At 46.5% G+C, this 17,568-nt stretch overlaps 1 protein-coding gene across 1 annotated transcript in view; it reads left to right on the forward strand.

The window, feature by feature from the left end:
• The window catches only part of ZFAT (zinc finger and AT-hook domain containing), a 198,191-nt gene that overhangs the window by 65,497 nt on the left and 115,126 nt on the right, over window positions 1–17,568 (forward strand). The window lies entirely within an intron of this gene.

Raw genomic sequence — 17,568 nt, forward strand, 5'->3', positions numbered from 1 at the left:
GGCAGTTCCCGAGAGGGGTTGAAGAAGGCGTGAATGTGATCATGCTCTGCACATTTCTTGAATGGCTTTCTGGGGGGTGGTAAAGGTTGGACTGGAGGGGTGAGGACCTCTGCTCTGGGCTTTGCTCTCTTCTTCTGAAGTCTTTGGGCTGTGCCTCTGGGTTTCAGAATGCTTACAGTGTTCTGTGCTGTACTGGCTTGTTACGTGGGAGACAGTTGTAGTTCAGAACACCTGCTCTGGAATGCGGCTTCCTGGATTTGGAGCCCAGGTCTCACACTCACAGACTTCACCCTGCCCCGATTTTCTTATTTGTAAAATGGAAACAGGAAGGACACTGTTTTGTACGGTCACTTTGCGGATTAACTATGACAGACTTCCAGGTGCTTAGAACAGTTTCTGCCACTGCAGAAGCACTCAGTTACTAAGTCATACTAGCCTAGTGGACACAGTACAGTTGTTATCTTTCTATTTAATTAAATTAATTAATTAATTAATTTTGCTTTTTGGGTCAAAGCTGGCAATGCTCAGGGGCTACTCTTGGCTCTGCACTCAGGAATTACTCCTGGCGGTGCTTTTGGGACCATATGGGATGTCAGGGATTGAACCGGGGCCAGCTGCATGCAAGGCAAATGCCCTACCCACTGTACTACTGCTCTGGTCCCATCTTTCTATTGTATAGGTAAAGATATTTGGACATTTTGAAACTAATTTGTCCAGAGTTCTTCCTAATTACAAAAAAAAGCTGCATTTTGAACCCAGATTATTGAACACTGAACCCCATTTTTTTCTTTTAAAAATTATTTATTTTCTTTTAATTAATTTATTTTGGGGTTTGGGGCCACACTGGGCAGTGATTGGACTGTTTCTGGATATACCCAGGCTTCTTCTTGTGCCATTAATTGAACTCAAAGTCTTACGGATGCAAAGCAAATCTTCTTACCTCCCAACTACCTCTTAGTACCCCTGAAGACCAGTTCTATGTCATTTACTATAAATCTTTCCCAAGAAGGAGGTAAGGCGTCTGGAGTGCAAAATCTTAGCATGGTATCAGTAAATTATCATGTCATTTACCTGTAGGATAACATTGGGTTGTCCTTTCTGCCTTGCCATGGGGAGCTTAGCTTTATTGGGTACTCCCATCACAGTGCTCCCATTCCTCTGTGTTTACTTGTAACCTCTTCTTTGTACTCTGCTTCCCCAACCAGTCACCTTTATCTCCTTGTCAGACTCTGTTAATTTGTAAATACTGCTTTTATCTTCCCTGTAAGTCCTTTGCATAGTTAATTCAGAGTAATGTCCTTTTTGTATAGACACAAGAAGACAGTTAATGCTATGCTTTTGTAACTTGGGAGTTAATTGGCTCCAAATGATATTCACTGCTGGGCATCTGTTCTCTCGACTTGAGCCTCAGTTGCCCTTAGTTCCTAGCACCCCCAAAGCAGGGTCCTGACAAGAGACTGGATAGACCCAAGGCAAGCCGTGAGCTACCATGGCATCAAAATGGGCCAGGCCAAAGTGCCATAATACTTAACTATAAGTCAAGAGCATGGTCATGGACAAATTCTGTCATGATGCAAAAAGTAACAACTGAATTAGGACCCTGCTAGGGCTAGGAAACATTAATCTGGCCTGAGCACTGTAGTCTAAGATCTATAGTGGGATATCTGCAGGAGAACCATCCTGCAAGCTTAATGTATCTCTTACTGTGTCCATACAAAATAACTAATGTTAAGAAATGGAATTAAGATGTTAGTTAAGATGTTAAGTTATTGGACTGAAGAGAGGAGAAACACCCCTAAGTGGTATTTGTCCTTGAGCAGAAGAAAGGCTTTCATATATTGCTTGTGCTACAGGATGGGATGTGGTGGCTGCCCCCAATACAGGGGGTTGGTGAGAGACGAGAAGGAGACCAAGGCATCAAGTGGGTGCTCGGAGAGATGAGCAGGAGAGACAGGAGGAGACAGGGATGAGGGTCAGTGTGAGACTAGAATGGGGAGCTTGGTGAGACTGGAACAGGCGTGTGGGGAGAATGGAATAAAGGGCAGCTGATCACCAACCCGCCTGGCCCTCATTTCCTCTTTCATCTGCCCATGGCATCGGCCATCCCGGGTGGGGAAGTGGCCCGAGGCCACCTAATGCAAGTGGCGAGAGCCGTGGGGTTTCCCTGGTCGCTTCGTGATTACACATTTACCACGGAATAGTTATCGAACATTTAGGCTGGTGGCCAAGACTCACTGGCATTACTTGTGCAGATTGGGGAAGAAATATAAAGTGCTGTTCTTGCAAGCATCAATTCTAGGGTGACTCGCTGTGTCCGAACTGGACAAGTGTCCAAACAGGCTGCTGCAGGAAGGCAGCTGGCCCGGTATGGACTGGAGGTGGTTCTCTTGGACAGACAGGGCGTGTGAGATTTCAGGGAAATGGACATCTCTTTTGTTTCTTAGTTAATTTTGGCGAACAAAAGAATCTTAGAAGTGAAGTGGCTGCTGAGGGGAATTCGCCTCAGCTCTTGGTTTCCAGTGGCCTTGCAGCCACCGGGCTGGTTATGGAGTCCTTCCCCTTTGCTCCCTCTTCTCACGGCACCACCCACCTCCCCGGCCCCACAGGCCTGCCTGTGAGCGCCTACACGCCTCCTCCCCCCCCCCGACTCTTTCTCTTAAACAGATAGTTATTATCGGTTGCAGCATTTTAATCAGTGGAGGCAGCTCTCGCCATCAGGATAGCTGTTTGTACCTGCCTGCAAGTCCTTTGCGCATTGGAGTCTCTGGGCTTGAAAGCGGTGTCCTTGAGAATCCATTGTGTTTCTGTCCCTTCACCAACTTTGTCTTGTCAGGCCCCTTCTGCACAGTCATGGCTGGGAATCAGGGCTATGACTCCCTCGTTGCCCACGTCTTTCTGCTCCTCTTCCTCCAGACCTTAGCTCTGGGTCTCGCTTGGAGCTAGCCTGAGACGTTTAGTCAGTACCACCCCCAAGACAGAAATCTTCAGTGTCTGGCCTTAGAGGAAAGTACAAGTCGTTCACCTGCATATTCCCAGAGGGTCTTCCCCTGGAACTCTGTCATGATTTCTCTCCACTCCATACTGGATTTGTTGTCTGCACCAACTGTGGTGCAAGGATTAAAATACAGGTTATTTCTCTTTATTATTGAGTTGCAAATACTGTTCTAATAAACAACCCTGCAGTGTATATATATGTGAATGATGTATATGTATAATCTGTATCACAAAAATATATGTATTTGTAGACTTACGTTGTTATTTTTGTAGGCTACATTTGTAGACAGGAAACTCCTGGATCACAAAGCGTATTTCTTATAGTCAAATCCCTCCCTGAAAGCTCATGAGATTTTACATTCCAGAAGTGTATGCAAGTGCCTGTTGAACATGATCATTTCATTTTTTTTTCAAACCTCTAATGATACAGAAAATGCTAAGAAATTTAAAATGATCCAAAATGTTACTGCCTGTGTGTCACAAGTATTACATATCACAAGTATTGTCACTGTCACTGTCACTGTCACTGTCATCCCGTTGCTTATCGATTTGCTCGAGCGGGCACCAGTAACGCCTCTCATTGTGAAACTTATTGTCACTGTTTTTGGCATATCCAGTACGCCACGGGTAGCTTGCTAGGCTCTGCCTTGCGGGTGTGATACTCTCGGTAGCTTGTTGGGCTCTTTGAGGGAGGGAAAGAATCGAACACGGGCCGGCTGCGTGAAAGGCGAATGCCCTACCACTGTGGTATCGCTCCAGCCCATCACAAGAATTACAATGTATATCTATATATATATATATATATAAAAAGAAAGATCCTGCTCATTTCTATATTCTACCATATATGGTTTCTAGAGATAAAATATAAATATATTTTAAAAAAATTTTGCACACAATTTTTTTCACACCAGTGCTTTTTTTTTTTTCTTTTTGGGTCACACCCAGCGATGCACAGGGGTTCTGGCTCTGCTCCTTGTGGTGCTCAGGGGACCATATAGGATGCTGGGAATCAAACTCGGGTTGGCCGTGTGCAAGGCAAACTCCCTACCCGCTGTGCTGTGGCTCCAGCCCTTCACACCAGTGCTTTTTGCTTTGTAAGTGATGTTAGAGCTTTCCACTTTACAGGTGCTATTCTCATTTTCCATTTTCCAGTGAGAAGCTCACTTGACTCACAGAAACTTTCAGAACTAGACTCTTAACTATTCCAGTGAAAACTGAGGCCTGGCGAGAGCTGGGGGTTTGCCACGTGAGGCCCTTCGAGCGGGGGGGCACTGGCGGTGTGGTGCTACGCGTGCTGTGGGCTGCTCCACTCTGCCTCCAGCTGAGAGCGGCCAACACACGCAGTCATCCTTTTTAGGCCACATCGCCTTTCACTCTAGGAATAAGCCATGGATTTTCCTTTCCGAGTCTCTTGTTGATGGACATTGAGCATAGTTTTTTCATTTTCTCCCTGGTTAAGAAACAAGCACTATTCAAACGAACAGGCTTTTGCATTTTTATTTTGATTATCTACTATTATTTTGCCTTTGTGTCATTGCAGTCTTGGATGAGCACCTACTAATGTAAATGCTGGCTTAATATGACATATTTTGTATTTTGATAGATTTGCCTGTTTTCACACAAATCACCTGCAGTTATTTTTCTATCATTGGCTATTTCCTCATCTCTGCAGTTTTTAACTCTTTGTCCTAGATGGTGTTAGCCTTTATCTTTGACAGCCTCGATGTGAATAACTTTCTTTATTTTAGTTTACGTCCAGAGTAGATGCTCATTGAATGGAATTATTAGGGATGTGTTATGGTTGTTGTTATTTTTGTTGTTGTTGTTTGAATGATCCTGTTCAAGGCAAGGTTTTCACTTATCATAGATTTAGATTATCATATATCTTGAAAATTTTTTCCGTAGTTTATTTGTCCTTTAATTTCATTTGTAGCTCTTTTCTTTTGAACATTATGAGTCTCAAATTTATGAATTATCACTACTGTCAAAAGTTTCTTTTGTCTCATTTTTCTTTTTATCATAGAAAACTTGCCTGCACCTCCCAAGCAATAGAGATATGTTTCTGTATATTTCTGTTATTCATATGGTTTGATTTTTAGCTCTGTCTTCTGTTTGCCTGGAAATTACATATATATGTGTATATATATATATACATATATATGTTTTGTGTATATAAGTTGTGAAGTAAGACAGTTACCTATATTGGATAAAGGTGGATAAAGGAGTGATTTTAATAAGTGCAATTAGGTAAGCAAAATCATAGGGTTCACAGAAAATAATAGCAAGAAGTCTTTTAACTATATTTGAAAATAATCTGCAAAAGCTACAAAGATACTTCTGAGAGGTCTTGTCTCCTCCTTCCCTTGACTGAGTCCCCCCTTTCCTCCTTGTATTTACCATGCCACTGACATCTAGTGGTTTACCCTGAGTGCGTGGGTCAGAATGCTTACCCTGAGTGAGTGGATGCTCAGAGTCCTGGCGTCTGTCGCATGTGCGCCCCGGAAGATGTGCCCGCTGGTCAGGAGACAGATGCACAGTGTGGTTCTTTCTCCTTGTACCCCTGCCTCATCGCCTCTTCTAACCCACCCATCCTACAACCAGTCTTCTCTTCACTAACTCCATGATTGGCCATTTGAAGAATGTTATCAATGGAGTCACAGAGTACTGGACCTCTTTTGAGGTTGATTTAGAAAGGTGACCTCGGAGTTGAGGGATGAGTACCGAAAACCCCATATTACACTCAGTCGGGTTAGGGAAGCTGTCTTGCTTCTCCCCACTCTCCCAGACAGGTCGTGTTTCTCCTTTACAGGAGTAGATTTTTATTAACCTCAGTGTGCCTCTTCAGCGTTTTTTTAAACCTTATAAGAAATGTAAGATCCGAGCAGACTTGATCCTGATGTCTATTTTCTACTCTGTCATTCGTGATCTCTCCAAGGGTGCAAGACAGCACGAGCCTTCCTAATATGATTATCAGTTTCTTCCAGTAATAAACTGTTTAGAAAATGATCTCATATTTCATTGATTAGAATGATCTAAATGGACTTTAATTTAACAAATACCAAATGGAAAGATAGAGATTCTGGCTGTTTTTTTTTTTCTTTCTGACCACTGTGAAAGCCTCTAAAATATGCAGGAATGACCTTAGGTCCAGCTGCCTTGTGGCTGACGTCCATCTGATTGCTCCACATTTCCTACTTTGCCAAGCATAATATTACAATTTGGAAAATCCTTGCATAATTGTTTCAATCTATGTTCCATAAAAAGCAGTTTAGTGACATTTAAAGATATTGACCTTGACCTTTTTAGCTTGGTAAAACAATTAGAATCAAATAAAATAAGCCAATTCCCTACAGTCAACCAAGGCCAGGTAAAGTAACAATTTTGACATTCTACATTTGAATAGTAAATATTTCATTCTACATTTGAATAGTAAAAGAAACCAGGAAAAGACATTTGTTTTTATGCATTCTGTGAAACAGCTGGTGTTTTCTGAAAAACATTTTGCAGCCTACAGAAATCAATGTGTCAGATTAATAAAGTGACTTCTGAACTTTCCAAAGCTTATTATATCTGGGGTCTCTCTTTGCACGGAGTTGAAAAAGCCAGCCCTTAGTTCTGGTAAATCTTTGTAAAGAAGACAAAGCATTTATCTTAAGATCTTACCTAAGATGTACCTATAATCCTCCTCAGTGTGTTTTGCAAAATACTTCAAGAGCCATCTACTATACTTGTGTTAGAAAACAGCTGACTAGCTAAGTAGCTGCTGTAATTGGAGACTGTTTTGAGTGAGTCATGTTTGCAAATGTGCAGGTGGAAAGGTACTACAGTGCCCCTAGCATAACCCCTTCCTGCTTGCAAAGATGCCTGAAGTCACTGTCTGCTTCTTGGCCAGCCGCCTGGAATATGCACATGAGCAAAACCTGGAGGCTGGCTGGTGCAGTGGTCTCCAAATGTCCCTTTAGACCTGCTTGGAATTGTGGAGCTTTGTTCTGACACTAGTATTTGCCCCTTTTTCGTCACTCGCCCTCTTCCCGCTTCCCTCCTCTGTCTCCAGCTGCTTCTGTCCTACCTGCTCTGTGAACTCCTGCCCATCCATCCCGTGGGCTCCTCAGAGAACTGCTCAGGCTCTGTCCTGCAGTGTAGTCCAGGCTTTGTCCTGACAGCAGCTTCCCCAAAAGGCCACCTCTTCATTTCTGTGCATTCACCTACCACCTGTGTTCATTCAGGGGCCCTCTAGATGTATTCCTGATCTAGACTCACCCTTGAGCTCAAACTCATTATTTCAATTGGGGTATCTACAGGTAGTCTTAGCTATATGGCAAATTTTGTGATTTTATTCCTCTTATAGTCTGTCTTGAACTGGAGCAATAGCACAGTGGGTAGGGCATTTGCCTTGCATGCAGCTGACCCGGGTTTGATTCCTCCATCTCTCTCAGATAGCCTGGCAAGCTACCGAGAGTACCCCGCCTGCATGGCAGAGCCTAGCAAGCTCCCCGTGATGCCAAAAAACAGTAACAACAAGTCTCACAATGGAGATCTTACTGGTGGCCACTCGAGCAAATCGATGAACAATGGGATGACAGTGTTACAGTGCTATATTCTGTCTGGGTGACTGGTCCTACCTACCATCCAGATGTCTCAGCTGGAAACTTCTCTCTCACCCTTCATGCCTGATCACTTTTCCGTGTTCAGTGGACATTGCCAACTACCAAGCTTTTTCAGCCCTTCCCTCTGTTCCTAAAGCCATTCTGTGGTTCGGTTGCCAGCATCTCTTACTATCTCATGAACTCCTACTGTGGCCTCAGTCTGCGCTTCAGCTCCGGTCCAGCTTTTATATATACCGTGGTTCGCAAATGTAAGTAGTCATTCATATACTAGTTAGTGGAACTTTTATGGGGTCCTCCCTGGTGGAGCTTAGGGCCTGGGAAACGTGCCCGGCAGTGCTGAGGCTGTGCTGCCTGGGCAGGCGAAGCTTGGGGTCACCAAGGCTCTACGTGGTGGTGCTTGGGAGTCCGGGTCCGCGGGGCCATGTGGTGCTAGAATTGGACTTGGTGCCTTTTGCATGCCGGGCACGTGCTAGATCTCTCTGAACTAGTGTCCTAGAACATAAGTTACATTAAAACAAATCTAATAAGTATTGACAAGTTTCTTATCATGGGTCTAGCAATATTTCATGTGTCTTACAAATATTCATTTCTTCTTCATAAAAACCTTAGCTCAGCATTCTGTCTCGTATCAGAGCGGTGAACAGTGGGCCCAAGACCCAGGGAATTTTGAATCTCATGTGTAATGCTCACAATATTAATATACTGCTGTAGGAATTATAAAATGTGCACAAAATGCACAGTTCAAAGGGATGAGATAAGAAAGGCAAACAGGAACATGTCAGTGGATTATCCGTGACAGGCCTGCGTGTGAGTCACCTGCTTAAGAATCCAGGGATCTCTCTCTGTGCCACAAGACCACCTTTTTGAGGTGCATGCTGGCCACGGCCTCCCGGGAGGCGGTGTTGCAGGCTGGACTCCGTGCCAGGCCTGGAGTGGGAGAAGGCTCCTGTTGTGAGCTGAGGCCACCCCAGTGCTGTGCGGACTCCATGCACGGGGTGGAGGCTGCTCTGCTGCTGTTGGGAGGTGAAGGCAGCAGCCCCGTGGCACTTTCTTATCAGAAATGTAGTGTGTTGCCTGCATGTCCTGGGCGCTGGGACTGATGGGGTGGCAGAGTGGGGCATGGTGGGCACCTGCTTCCTGTCAGGACCACCATTTCGAGGAGGACTGCTCCTTTGCACACGGATGACTTGAGAACGGAGAAGTTCTGGAATGGGGGAAGCCCATGGGCCAGCGGCCTTTCAAGCCAATGTATTGCTGGACCCGATGCTCCGAGCTGGCCAGCCCGGACGCCAAGGGTTGAGTAGGGCACATCTCTCCCCTGAGGAAGTGGAGGATCTGGGAGTGCGGGAGGGAGAACAGTGATATCAAAAGATGACAAAATAAAGGGGTGAACGTGAGTTCCCCTCCCCACCTCAGCAGAGCCCTGGCAGCCAAGAGCCTCCAGAATTCAGTCACCGTCATGCTCATGGCCGCTCTCCACAGCTCGGGTGAGCCTCACGCATGAGAGAATTTGCTGCATAACTGTATTCTACATCGTAGAATTCCTGGAGCAACCTCTCATACTCTACACCACTGATGTACCAAGAGTGGCATGCCACGTTTGATGGGGTTTGAAATAGAAGACAGCCAATCTCAGGGGGAAATATGTATCTATATGTCTATATATCTAATCTATATCTGTCTTCTCTCTCTCTCTATATATATATTTGCACACAAGGCTCAACCTTTAACAACATGGTAGTAATCTCTTATAGAATCTCTTAAGAATCTCTTAATGGCTCCAGGGTGAAATACAACAATCATCACAACTTTCCTCTAAGGAGACTCTTTTGGATCATTTTTAGTGGGGTTAATCATAAAAAGCAATACAAAATAAATTATTTTGGTTCTGCTTTGGGGGCAGGGCTTGGATTTTGGATGGAAACATTTGAAATAAGTTGGGGGGAAGGTGTAATAGTGGTGGGATTGGTGTTCGGATATTAAATTTGATATATTATTATAAATTACTTTATAAAAACAAAATAAGATTAAATAAATAAATAAATAAATAAAGGGGGTTTGAATCAATGCGGATCGGAGAGCAAGATAGTACCATAGGTCCCCGGAGGTGGATCCCATAGTCTTGCTGAGGAGGGAGCATAAATGTTCTCTTTGAGGGTGACTTAGCATTACGGGGACTGGGGAGAATGTGGGCGAGGCATCTTCCTCCTGGTAGTTTGTAGGAAAGTCTGTAGGTGTGGGGATGTGGGTGCATTTGAGGAATACTGGGGGGTGGTTCACTGTAGCCCACTTGTCAAGTGGCAGGGATGGGGGTCACAGGGAGTCAGAAGGCCCGATGCCCCTCAGACACTTATTTCTGTTAGGCTTGCAGGTTCTGTCCTTGTATTGGTGGGGGGTGGGGGGAGGAGGGAGAGAGGGAGAGACAGGAAGAAGCACGGATGCCTGAGGGGAAGAGCAAAAGCAAGAGGGAAGCTTATTCAGCAGGCGCAATAGAATTAGTGTGGTTCTAATATGGTTTTTTCAAACTGCTGTATTAGCAGTGTGGAATGAATTGGTGGCAGAGTCCCAGAATATAATCCCTTATCAGTCTGCTGTTCTGACAACTATTCTGGGCTTTTTATTAATGTGCCTGATAACACTTGTCTCTCCGGGGTATGCTGAGATTTAATTAGTTCTTGGGCAATTTAGAATAGGTACTTTAGAATATTAGTGCAGTATTAATTATACATGACTGCGCATGAACTAATTTCTGTGAATGTTTGATTGCATGTAGTTAACCCTTACTCGTTTGAGTGGAATTGCATGAGGGTGTGTGTGTGTGGTGGGGGGAGGGGGGCATGGATATCTTCGTAAAATTCTGGGGCTCAGAGAGCAGCACTGGAGAGGAATCAAATGTCACACTTCCCAGGGGAGCTCCGGGGAGGGAGGGTGGTAGTGAAAGAGTGCGGAGATTTTGAGCTAAAAGGCACTTCTGAGAAATGTTGGATCATACGAACTTCGTATTGTCAGTAAGTCAGGGGGTCTCGTCCGAGTTCAGGTGGTATGCGTGTATATGCGTGTGCATATATGTACGGAGATATATATTTAGGAAGTGTGGATACAGGGGACTGAAGGGCTGGGAAGGGGTTCCTGGTGGTGTGGAAGTGACCTTGGGTGTGGCCTCTAAGTTTAAAACAACAATGACAGTGACAAGAAAAACCCTGTTTGACTTCAGGGTTACTCGGAAGGTGCATGTGTGTTGTTCCTGGTGGTGGCCAGGGGACTGAGCAAGTGTGGATTTGGGTGGTGAGCCTGGGCCTCAGACACATGCGCTCAGCCCAGGAGCTGTCTCGCTCACCTCGCACACAGTCTGGAGGGAATCCAGAGACGGAGTGTCAGAGGAAGCCGGGTTGCCGTAGGGGCCGTGTCTGGATATGAGCTCGGGCGGTTTGGAAGGCCACAGTTCCGTGTTCTAAGGAGCTAGGTGACGTGGAGGTGAGGATAGGGAGTACAGGTGGGGTCGGAGGAGGACATCTGTACCGCCAGGGGACAATGCCCACTCAGGCTCAGAGGAGCCGGCAGGCCCTCGTGGTTGATGAGAAGGTGATTCAGGAGGGTGCACTCATGGGGGTCTATGGTGTCTGGTCTCGGCAGGGCCAGTGGGATTCATGGGGGGCACATTCAAGAATTGTTTAGGAAGTGCAGATGCGTGAGACTGGAGGGCTGGAGAGGGGGTCCTGGTGGCAGTGGAGTGACAAGGGGTTGCCGGCAGGGACCATCGCCACTTTAGCCAGAGAAGTCAGTCTCTCGTTTCATTTTTTCCTTGTGTAGAAATTGCTGAAGGGGGGCCTGCTGCTAAAAGGAAAGTCTCAAAGCCACCAGGGTGACACAGTGACTCAGCAGCATGTGAGGTTGGGGGGACAAGGGGGCCTCTGCCGAGGGCTTTGTGTTTGAGAAGAACAGATTTATGGGGGCATAGGAGCAAAGGCAGAGCAGAGGGCAGGGAGCAGAGGAAGTTACACTCTCCTTAGTGCTCCCGCGCGGAGTCTTCTTCATCCCTCGGCAGACAGCCTGGTGCTGTTGTTGCAGTGCTGTAGCTGCTCCTGCTCAGGAAGCACCAGGCAGGCACAGGCCACTGTGGGGTGCTGGTGCTTGGACCCCAGTGCTGCTGATGGCCTTTGCATCGGCCTTTGTCCTGTGACCCGGGGCTGCCTGCTCAGCGGGCCCGACAGAGACAGGGGTGTGATGGCGTCCAGTCGCTCTTCCTTTCCAGCCTCCCAGAAATTTCAGCTATTGATCTCACTGAAATTACATCATGTTTTTTTTTTTTTTTATTAGATTAAAGAGTCTTTGCTGGAGCTCAGAGACTAGACTTTTTTTTATAACTGGAGCAGGAAACACTCTCTTAAAATGAATTGTGTAATTAGCACACGTACATGGAGCAGGCTCTTTGGAGGATGGTTCATCCTGCAGGCAGCATCTGGAAGATTCGGAGCGTGGCCTGGGTCCTCACGTTCCCCCAGCTCCCAGCATCACCTTAGGTTCCATTCTGATGTCTTGTTTTGGTAGGGAGGCGATTTGGACCAAGCCCTGTGATACTCGGGGCTTTCTCCTGGCTCTGCACTCAGGAATCACTCCTGGTGGGGCCTGGGGGGCCACTATGGGGTGCCAGAGATGGAATCTGGGTTGGGCGAATGCAGGACAAGCACCCAACCTGCCGTACTCTTTCTGGCCCTGGTGGCTTTTCTTTAGTAAAGGATATTTACTTGCCGGCCACTTTTTGTCACTCTGCCGAGGTCCATAGGGTCCGCTAGGCACCCTCCAAAGCAAGAAAAGGGTAATGAGCAGAGCCTGGGGGCCTGGGTGCCAGCAGGCTTCCATGACTGATGGCTCAGGTATGCTTTCAGCTTGTCTCATTTATTGCTGGGCTTTGGTGTGTCTCAGGGAAGATGGAAACTGACCTCTTTGAACAGAACTGAAACTCATTTTTTTTCTCTCTCTCTCTAAGACTTGCCTCTTCATAGCCAGAAGTGACACAGAGAGCCTGGGCATGCCACTGATAAGCTCTAATGAGATTCTAAAGGCCTGGTGCTGAATGTCGGAGGCTGGAGTGGCATTCGGTGGCTACAGGTTGCTAGCTGTGCTGTTGAGTGAGCCTTAGTGTGGGCAGGTGGGCATGAGGGCACTGAAATGGGCCACTCATCTGCATTGCTGTTTCTGTAGACTCAGCAGAAGAGACGTGGAACGAATGACGGCTTTTCTCCAGTAGGGGATGAGTATGCCTGGTAGGGGAAGTGGTCTAGAAGGGAAGGGGTGACCAGAGGCAATATTGAGGTACCAGAATGTCTGAACTGCCTTCAAGCCAAACACCTTGTCCCTTGGAGAAAGGTGAGCGTTGGTGGTAGAAATCATACATAGACCATCCTCTTGACCGCCTTAAGACCGTGTTGGGCTTTGCCACTTGACCTCCCCTCCCAGGATGGGGTCCAGCTGTTCAGTCGGTTTCCCTCTATTCACTTTATCCAAGCTTCTGCTAGCGTGCAGAGCTGAGGCTGGAGAGGGCAGTGGATGCTGGTCTGCTGCTTTGCAGGGAGGAGAAAGTTCTCCTTCCAGCTCTTCTCTTCCTGGAGCCCGTATTTATGAAGGGGCAAGGGACAGTGTGACTCCTTTTGGACCTCAGGACAGTGGGAGAGGATGGCATGCATGATGTGCCGATGGTGGGCATCACAATCAGCGTCTGTCTGTCCGCCACCCAGAGCAGTGAGCTGGGAGTCTTCTGTAAGTACAGACCTGGTACCCAGGACTTTCTCCTGAACAGCTGACTCCGCTATGTGAAATGGGATTGCTTACACCTCTCTCTCTGTTTCACCGAGTGTGTCAGGCACTGTGGTAGGCATCTAACATTCTCGAGGGGAGATGTAAGTCAGCCCCATCACACTGACTCTCTCCTCCGTAGGTAATTGTCACTGGGCTCAGGCAAAGTGATAGCAATTACTTAATAACTTTCCGTGGAACGTATTTGTTTATTTTATTTTTTGGTGTATTTTCCTTCTCCACCAGCAAGTAAGACACAGAAGGGCAGGAACCTCCCTCCCTTTGGGGCTCAGAAGAGTCACACTGACCTAGAATAGGTAGGTCCTGGGACTCCATCAGCATCTGTCAGATAAACAGTGGCGTCCACAGGACAAAACATTCTGTAGTGCTTGGATAACTTCCAGGTAAATATTTATTTCTTTCATGTGTAAATCATGTTTTGTTTGATGATGGGCGTGGAAGAAATGTAGATTTAGTAGTTTGAAGAGAACATTGGCTTACAGAGATTGCTTTGTTAAGGAGAGAATTATCACTGAACCAGGGATGAGAGAGACGTTGTTTTCAGAAGGGCAGCCCTTGACAGAGGCTTAACCAGACCGAAGAAGGGTAACTCTCAGGCCGAAGGAGACACCAGAGAGACAGACCCGACATCAGACCCAGGGCTGACATGGCCCTCTTGAGTGACATCACAGGAGAGTTGTGCATGCGACAGCACGTGCACAGAGCCGGGTGGATTCCAGGTGGCAGGCCTAGAGTGAGAGTGTCCCTCAGCTGTGTCCCAAGACCAGCACAACTGAGGGTGCTTGGGTGAGAAATAAGGCGTGAAAGCCAAAGCATGGCAGGCGAGATTCCTTACAAGGTTCTGGACACTCCCACAGCACCACAGGACCCTTGCTGATGGAGTCACGGTTTCCTCTAGACTTTGGCCCTCTTCCTCATTCTGCAGTGAATGCAGCATAGGTATGTTCTGGGGCACCAACGTGGTAGGCTGGAGTGGGAAGGAGGGTAGGAAGGAGGCAGGCAGGAGGGAGAGGCCCAGCTGAGCTCACTATCACACTTCTCTCTGTGGCCACCTTTTTCTAAGGTGACCAATGGCTGGGTTGGTTGCCCTGGTATGTGGCTCTTTGCAATGTGCTCTTCATTCTGCCCATTTCCAAGGAGACTTTTGGGAAGGGGTTTGCTCTTGGCAGCTGTGGTTGAGGCTGTCTGCAGTTCATTTAATCAAGCCAGTTTAATCAAAATTCAGAGGTTCCCTCATGCATATACGCCCTGGCCAGTCTGGGCAGGGTTGCTTGCTTCCTGCCGGGGTCACCGTGGAAACTGCCTTTGTGTTGTGTAGTACAGTCCCTATTCTGAGTGGTTGGTGTGTGGCAGGGTGAGCTTTCCTTTGAGTTGGCTGGGTAACAGGTGCCCCGTGACAGGAAATAACTCTCTTGTCTTTAATCTTTAGTCCTTAGATATTTAGGGTCACTGAATAGATTAGTCCAGACTTCTTGCTATATATTTGCCCAGTATATCCTTAATTTTCATTGCATTGATTAATGTTAGCTTTGTGTTACTGAGCATGTATTTAACTTGTTATGTCAGGGTTGTTCAAATGTCTTTAAAAACCAAACCTCAGAATGATATTTTGGGAAGAATTCAAGCACTGGGTTTTGTTCTTTGCAAGAATATAAGAGTATGGATTTCCTGTTTCTCTCTCTAGAAAACCACATTCTTGCACTGGATAGAATTCCTTCTGAGAGGATTGCATAGTGTTATGAGATATTTGGGGTTCATCCGGAGCCAGCAGATACTGAGGATCAGAGATGGGGAAACTTCTGAGATTGCCTCTGGGTCCTAACTTAATTTCATTTGAACGTTGTAATTTTTTTCTTTCTTTCTTTCTTTCTTTCTTTCTTTCTTTCTTTCTTTCTTTCTTTCTTTCTTTCTTTCTTTCTTTCTTTCTTTCTTTCTTTCTTTCTTTCTTTCTTTCTTTCTTTCTTTTCTTTTTCCTTTTTTTTTTCTTTTGGGTCACACCCGGTGATGCACAGGGATTACTCCTGGCTCTGCACTCAGGAATTACTCCTGGTGGCGCTCAGGGGACCATACGGGATGCTGGGAATTGAACCCAGGTCGGCCGCTCTACACACTGTGCTATCACTCTATCACTCCAGCCCCGAAACTTGTGATTTCTTAAATAAGTTCCTGCTAGCATCTGAATATCTATGGAATAATCTCCCTGCCCTCTTAACCTTCAAATCTGTTGGTGTTAGGAGGTGGGGTTTTTGCTGTGATTAGGGCATGAATATGCACCATCACAGATGGGATTAGTGCCCTTCAGAGAGACCCCAGAGAGCTCTCTCACCTTTGCACCACGTGAGGAAACAGTGAGAAGGTACCATCTACCAACCAGGAGCTGCAACTCAGCAGGCACTGAATCTACACATGTTGGATCTTAGACTCTCAGTCTCCGGAAAGATGAAGAATATGTTTCTCTTGTTTATAAGCCACCCAGTGCATGAGATCTTTGTTTTCACAGCCCAGGCTTAGACAGCACCTATGAGGGCTGACTCCTAAGACAGGTGGATGAGAGTAGTCATGCAAACAGAGTGGTTTGGGGAATGTCAGGGGTGGTGTCCCAAAAATGTTTCCAAAAGAAGGTAGAGAAGATGAATATTGATGGGGTTCCAGGACCTTCCAGATAAATTGTGCTATTTCTTATAGCAATCCTTCAGGTCTATTTTGGTTATTATTTTATGAAAGATTTTTATAGAAATAAATCGATTTTCCAGAATCACACTGTACGTGGTTGGTTGAGTGGTGTCAAGTCTAAACATAACTCTGGAAGGTTCCCACTAGTACCTTGTAGAGGCTAAAACCTATTCTGTAGTTACTCTGTAGTTACTGGTTTGTTATTTTGGTTAGAACCCAAGTCTCCTGCCCCGCAGGCATGCCCTTTACAATGGAAACTCCTCCCCAGCCCATTATTGATTTTTTTTTTTAAAGGAAACTAGAGAGAATGAAGACATTAGCTGGGGGAAGAAGTGGAAATGTTTAAAAAGTCAATAAGGCAGAGGAAGCAGGAAACTATTTTAAAACACCTTATGGAAAGGCTGAGATGCTTAGAGCCGAGGCTCACCCAGCAGGCACTTTCTCATCCAGCCCCAGCAGGACCCACAGTCTGAGGTCAGGAGACCTTTCGCTGGTGGAAAGATAACTTTGAAGTAGGGCAAGTGAAGCTGCCTTGATGCCCCTCCCCCACCTCGCCCCACCTCTGTCCTCCCTGTTTTCTACAAATGAAGTTTGAGAACCCACCACATTCCTGATGGGAATAACAGGGAGATGGCTGCGTTTGCCGTGCAAGCACTGTGCACGGGGCTGGCGAGGAGCAGTGTTCTCAGGAGCTCCTGCAGAACGCATTATTTCCTTAGACAAGTCACTTGAGTTGGTGGCTCAGTCGCCGTCTGGTTTCTAGAGTCTCCATGGTCTGTCAGCTCACTGCTCGTGCACCCGGTGATCTAGCTGGTACTGTCTGCTACTCCCGGAATACTCAGCATGCTGATCATTTCCTGTTGTGGGATCCCATTCTTAGTATAGTCCTCCACTCAGGGGTTTAAGATCTCTAGGAGCTCTTTCTAAGGGTGCTTGTTGCAGTCCTACCTTCTGGTACTTGAATCACTGAAAAATTTGGTGCTGACACTTAAGAATGGAATGTTGCCAAGCTGGGCGTGGAACCTCATTGCAGGAGACCTCTGAGAGTTCCTCAGAGAGTAGTTGCTGGGATATGTGCATTGGGTGTGCAGTGCAGGCTTGAATGGAGGGTGTATTTTCTTGTCTGCCTAGTAACCATCACAGGTCCCTTATAGGAGAGGTGATTCCAGGAAGCACGTGTGGTGAAGTGGGGAGGATGAATAGAAAAGGAAAGAGGGTTAAGGGTTTATTATTGGGTCCACTGCTTCAGTCGGCAGCAGTTTGAGTCTTCCAAGGTCTGGAAGTTTCCAGAATGTCCTTCGGAATCACGCAGCCAATTTTGGAATCTAGAGCACACATGCAGGACTGGAGCCATGATAGCACAGCTGGTGGGGTGTTTGCCTTGCACGTGACCGAGTGACCGACTCGGGTTGGATTCCTCCGTCCTTCTCGGAGAGCCCAGCAAGCTACCGAGAGTATCCTGCCCGCACGGCAGAGCCCT

This window comes from Sorex araneus, chromosome 2 (genome assembly GCF_027595985.1).
Source record: "Sorex araneus isolate mSorAra2 chromosome 2, mSorAra2.pri, whole genome shotgun sequence".
NCBI classification, from domain to species: Eukaryota; Metazoa; Chordata; class Mammalia; order Eulipotyphla; family Soricidae; genus Sorex; species Sorex araneus.